The following is a 6661-nucleotide window of genomic DNA, read 5'->3' on the forward strand; positions in this document are numbered from 1 at the left end:
TCAATATTTGTTATTTAAAAAACGGTTAGTCTTTCGGGAAAACGCTTGGACAAGCATAATTTATTTGTTTTTTTTACATATTTTGATATTTTTTAGAAAATCATGCAGGGTGTTTGGTTTGGGTAAAGAGTTAAAAACGTTGGGTAATTTCTTAACCACGATTCTGCTTAAACTGCTTGACGTAAAAAGCTTATTTTTGGCAAACGGATTTTTCGAAAATTCCAACGAGATGAAACTACCCCTCAAATATTACCAAGTTATATAATAATATCGCTATATTTTATTTTCTCATGCTGACATAAATGTGAGAAAATGTTATCCAGTTTGTATGTGGGTTAAAATGGATCTAAGAGTATTTTTTGTTTTGAAAAATGTTTGTAAGTTATATTGTTTTCCTATCCTTTTTTTCCGAAATGCCTCGTATGTATGGAAAAACTCATTATGAAAGAAGCGATAGCCTCTAAATACAGTAATACAAGTGGCAGCATATCCATAAGACCTCTAAAAGTGTGCGCTCTTCAAAAAAGATATGAAGCAGTTACATAAGTATAGACATTTTTAATAGGTATCTTGAACAAGCTAGCATCTGGCTGGAAGCTCTTGGAGAGAGAAATCTAAAAATCAATGAGATTAAAACAAAAGTTATGATTTTAGGTAAAACAGAAGTCAATATGAATATAAAGATAAATGACATCAATTTGGAACAAGCCGATTCATACAAATATTTGGGAGTGAACATCACCAACACATGAGAACAAGAGACAGAATATCATCGAAAGAATTGGCAACACGTCCCGCTTGTATCAAGCCATTAAGAACAGTTTTTTAAATAAAAAAGGAATCTCGAGAGCAGTGAAGATGGGTGTATACAAGACAGTATTCATACCGACGTTGATTTTTCGCTGTGAAAGTTTGGTATTAACTAAAAGATTGAACAGTAAGATCCAAAGAATGGAGGTGTTATATCTACGAAGAGTACTTGAGGTAACAAGGAAAGATAGACTATGGAACAGCTTTATAAGAGAGGAACTTAAAGTAGTTGGTTCTGAATAAAATTGAGCAATGTCAGCTTAGGTGGTATGGACATTTGATTAGAATGAATAACGACATACCAGTAAAAGGCGTGTGGGAAGCTAAAATGCAGGGAAAGAGATCAAGGGGAAGACCAACTAAAACATGGAATGACACAATAGAGAAGATAGTGCAGGATAGAGGACTAACATTAACAGAAGCCAAAAGTTTAGCAAGAGACAAAAATAAATCGAAACAATTTGTAAATAGTGTAGCAATTTAGTGAATTTGTTTAATTTAGTATACCTTACACCTTCGGGTAGAAAGGTTTTTGATTATATATACAGGGTTGTTCACCACATACGACACGGAGTATTGTAGCTAAACCATTATATTTTTACAAATTTCAAGTTTTGGGTTCGATGAAGGACTATTAGAGGTACAATTTAAAAATAATTTTACAAGATACAGAGTATCCCAAATAAGTAAAAAATATCAAAGTTGTATTTTTTTAAATGGAACACCCTGTATATTATTTCATTTTTAGTTTCTACGATTAAAATAAAGGTAAATTTGATTAAGGTTTATTATACTTAAACTATACCGTTTTTGAAATATTTTCAATTTTGGGAAATTGCAGTAAAAATTTTAAGGCTTCATTTCTCCAAGGGTATCAAAGTTTTTAATACTAAATATTTACTGAAGTTTATTTATTGATCAGTTATTGAGTTGCAATAATAAAAATAATACTACCTTATACAGAGTGTCTAAAATTTATTTTAAATAATTTCTAGTTTTAAACGCCAATAACTTCTTTAATTTAAATGGGACGCCCTATATATTTTAGGAGAATCAGATGCACAATTTAATTGTCTATCAAATTGTATTATACCATCTTTTACCTATCCCTTCAAGTTTTCGTAGAAAATGCATTTTCTTATAATTTAGACCCTATTTATCAATATACCCATGGAATATTGACATTTTAGACTGTTTTTAAAGCAACAAATGTACAAAATGTACAGGCTAGTAATATTATCGTTTTTAGCAAAACGATAATATTACTAGCCCATTTGTATGCAAAAAGAAAACTATATAAATCTTTATAAAAGAGTATACCATTAATTAAATATAACACCATTATTTCCGCCCATATACTAATTAATTACATACTTAATTGTGTTCGTTAATAAATTATTCTAAATAAATGTGGATTTGAGTCAGAAATCAATATAATAATAAGTTATCAAAATTAAAGTCTCTGTTGTTATAAATAAGTATTTATTAAAAATGAAATATCATTTTTAAGGTGTTTCTTTTATCACACTGTCTAATACCCATATAAAATTCAGTTTTTTAGTATTTGGAGCAATTATTATTAATCAACGCAAACAGTCAGTTAATGTAGTTTGAATACTGGAATCATAATTGGTCCCCTTTAACAAATATTTAAACAGTTTTTTTTTTATTTTTTAATAAAATAAACAAATTATATCGACAATATTAGTATCTGTACTCTTTAAAAATTTGGTACATCTAAAAATAATCTAAAATGTCAATATTCCATGGGTATATTGATAAATAAGTTCTAAATTACAAGAAAATGCATTTTCTACGGAAACTTAAAAAGATAGGTAAAAAATGGTATAATATAATTTGATAGACAATTAAATTATGCATCTGATTCTCGTAAATATACAAGGTGTTCCGTTTAAATTGAACAAGTTATTGCCGTTTGAAGCTAATAATTATTTAAAATAAATTTTAAGGCACTTAATAAGGTAGTTTTATTTTTATTATTGCAACAAAATAACTGATCAATAAATAAACTTCAGTAAATATTTAGTATTAAAAACTTTGATACCCTTGGAGAAATGAAGCCTTAAAATTTTTACTGCAATTCCACAAAATTGAAAATATTTCAAAAACGGTAAGGTTTAAGTATAATAAACCTTAATCAAATTTACCTTTATTTTAATCGTAGAAACTAAAAATGAAATAATATACAGGGTGTTCCATTTAAAAAAATACAACTTTGATATTTTTTACTTATTTGGGACACTCAGTATCTTGTAAAATTATTTTTAAATTGTACCTCTAATAGTCATCGAACTTCATCGAACCCAAAACTTACAATTTGTAAAAATCTCATCGTTTAGCTACAATACCCGTCTCGTATGTGGTGAACAACCCTGTATATCTTGAACAAGCTACTGGTATTGTATACAGAGAATTTCTCTGAGTGTAGTACTTGACAGTCTGTTCACGAAACAGATTAAAAAGCACGGTACGACCGAGGTACTCGTACGAAAGTAATCTTCGATGTTTATTCGGCAATATCTCGGTTTCTTGCGCCGGATGGAGCATACGTGAAGTCTTAATTAAAAGCTTATTTTTTCCTCTTGAAAATAGGGATTTGCAAATGTGCGCATTGGCACTAATTAGAGGAGGAATGGCAGTGGGTTGGTTTGGTGGGAAAATAACCCGAACACTATGAAACTCTACGCTTTTCTCGTTAGGTGTCGGTGTGGTGCCAGTTATGGAGTTCCATGCTGGTTATTTATGGTACTGCTTATTTATCGTTTTTCTAGAGTGTTTGCGTTTAGACTTAGATGATAATTTATGGATATAAATTGTAATAACGCTGAAACTTTGCTAGGAAAATGTTTTCCTGATTGATGTTGAAACTATGAAAAGCATATTAAATTAGTTTGGTCATAAAATTGTCTTTTTTTTATTTAGATCGATTAGTACAGTAGGGTTAGTTGAAGTAATAGTAAACGATTTTAATAGAAAATTTGTGTTTGCACTGAAAATTCTAAAAGGGTCTGGTGCGACTCAATTTGACTGCATTTTCAAGCTCCAGAAGAGAGCTGTTCGATAATCACTGGGACTAAACAGTCAGAACTCATTGCCAGGACTTTTTTAAAAAATTAAAAATATTAACTCTTCCTCCCTTATTTATATTTGAATCCGTTTGCCTAATACGTAAACATGTATCAGCTTCTCAAGAAAGACCATCTCACACTTATCCACTCAGGAACGCGGAGCAAGATCTGTATCTACCTACCCCACGCTCAGAGTTAGTTAAAAGTTCAATATTATACAGCTCGAAAAAAATGCACAGTCACCTGCCATTTGAAATCAAATCCATAACATCATTTTCTTCATTTCGCAAAGCATTGAAATCTTATTTACCAGACCAGGCTTTCTATGGCGTAAATGACTTATATTTTGATAATCGAATTTGATCTTGTAAACACTGGTCTAATATTTGCTATTACTATATTTACTATAAACTTTCTAAATATTTTTTAATCTTATTTTTATTTTTTTTATTCTTTGATATTGTAAACATTTACAAATGTTTATTTTAAACATTAAGACTGACGATGAAATTTGTATACTTGTTTTGTATTCTCTTTTGTTTGTTTACTTTACCTTTGTCTACAAATTGTAAAATTTTTTGACATTAAAAGCATTTGTTTATTTATTTAAGACACTTTACTTAATAGGTGCTTTCATAGACAGCCAGAAATTCGCAATATATTGTGACATAAACTTTCCTTTTATTGAAAATTTAAGTCAAAATATTGCGAACGGCTACTCTTATATCGGAGGCGGTGGGAACAAGCTTTTGCTTCTGCACTTGACTAAAAAAATGATACCCACCTATACCTTACACTGCATACCAAAGGGCGCCACTTATTTCAAAAAGATGCTGATACTTACAAAGGATAGTACAAACTGAAATAAGAAAATTTGTACAAGTGTATTAATTAAATAGAAACTAAAATTAGTATAGCTATTAAATATTTTGAGAGACCGGATCAACCAATGAAACAATTCAAATACCCAAAAAAATAAGATTTATTATTTGTTAGAAATATTCGGTACCTATTCGGCACAGCAGTTATGTACATTAATATACAAGAATTATATTTAAGAAACTCTATCTTAAAACTTGTTTAAAATCAAATTATATCTTTTCAAATATTATTCAAACAATTATAATATAAAAAGAATTCTTTTAGAGACGGTCTTGGTTTTATTCGAATATTAAATATCTAAATTTCAATTGACTTATTACGAAGATTCATGAACCTTTTTGTTTATATATAGTTAAGGGAAAAAGTTTAAAAGCTGTATCCAAGATTGCCCTTACAGGTCAAAGATCGTAATGCTATAAAAGGTTAACATAAATAGATGTTAAATATGAATAATCAATCAATATAACATGATTATTTTAATAATCAAATACAAGTAAAATTTAAGCAATGCTCAAGGCAAATACTTAAGTGTTAAAAAAAAAATAAAATGTAACAGAATGTTAAATTTTATAAATTAAGGGTTAAAGTAATGCTGAAGGCAAGTACTTAACGAGTTGAATGTAAACTGCTAAGAATAGTTAATTTCTTAACACACTAATGATTATTTAAAATCAAATTAATAAAATTTTAGTTTACTATAAAAAATATACTGGCCTTGTATACCAAATTATACTAAAAAAGGATCTTCTTAATAATACAAAAACATCACAGCATCCAACTTCTCCTCAGAGGGGTGCAGGGCTGAAATCTAACCGAAGAGGCTGCTACTGATTACTTCGGCGACTGAACACGTAAGAAAAACTTGTAGAAAAACTTGGCGAAAAATTTCTAGACACAAGTGTAGAAAAAACTGTAGAGAAAATGTCTAGAAAAATGTCTAGAAATACTTGCAGAAAAAAATCCAAAGAAAAACGTTGAGAAAAATACTTAGAAAAAATCTGTAGAAAAACCTAAAAAGAAATGCACGGTATTAGTTAACCTTACATTTTAAAAACTCTCGAAAATTTACGAAGGTATTAATTTACCTCATTGTGAAGGCACACAATCAATAATTATTTAACATTTCTTCTCAAATAAGGGCTGGACACTTCTCATCAAAAAACTGGAATCTAAAAGAAAGGCATGTGAAGGTTTTTTCTAACGAATGGAATGTCAAAGAAAATCTTACCAAAACTATAGATCCACTAAAATCTCAATAATCAAAAACTATATGGGACCTTCAACCATCTATAGGATAACAAAATCACAATATTTTTCCCATATTGTGGAAAATACCAGCCAAATAAATTTAATTCTCAAAATGGCACAGTGACCTCGACAACGGCCAAATCCGAGGTGACGATTTTGACGTTTCCCGTCTTGTCGATACACCAGGGTACAATCCAATATTTTCGATGGAGAGCGTTCCGAAATTTAAGCGTTGTAGAAATGTAAAAAGAATATCGATATAATAATAAGAATCCGTCTATAATAAAACAAAGTAGCATTTGGAAAATGAAAATGCTACAATATTCCAAAAAAAAACTAGTTTATATTTTCCCAATAGAATTTTGTCATATTTTGGGGTAAATGTAAAAATATTCTTTACTGTGCTATAAGAGGTAGGAGGTTGTAAATGGGGATAATAATGAACAAAGAACTATACAAAGTTGCTTTTAGTTGGATTATAAGTGTGTTTAAAGAATGTTTACAATGTATACACCTAATGTGTTCGATAAATACTGAAAGTAATGCTTAATATTGTTAACGCCCCTCAGATGAATTAATTCAAATTTAAAGTTAACAAACGAGAAGATTGTTTTTAATTTTAAATATCCCGC

At 29.4% G+C, this 6661-nt stretch overlaps 1 long non-coding RNA gene across 1 annotated transcript; it reads right to left on the reverse strand.

The window, feature by feature from the left end:
* Positions 1-5778: 5778 nt before the first annotated feature.
* On the reverse strand, positions 5779-6154 carry LOC115883955. Its single transcript, XR_004050476.1, has 3 exons — positions 6010-6154; positions 5867-5950; positions 5779-5791 (listed from the first exon to the last, which is right to left on the reverse strand). It is a non-coding gene; the product is annotated as an uncharacterized LOC115883955 (long non-coding RNA).
* Between the last annotated feature and the right edge of the window lie 507 nt (positions 6155-6661).

Source organism: Sitophilus oryzae, unplaced genomic scaffold (genome assembly GCF_002938485.1).
Source record: "Sitophilus oryzae breed Bouriz unplaced genomic scaffold, Soryzae_2.0 scaffold_2006_pilon_pilon, whole genome shotgun sequence".
Lineage (NCBI taxonomy): Eukaryota > Metazoa > Arthropoda > Insecta > Coleoptera > Curculionidae > Sitophilus > Sitophilus oryzae.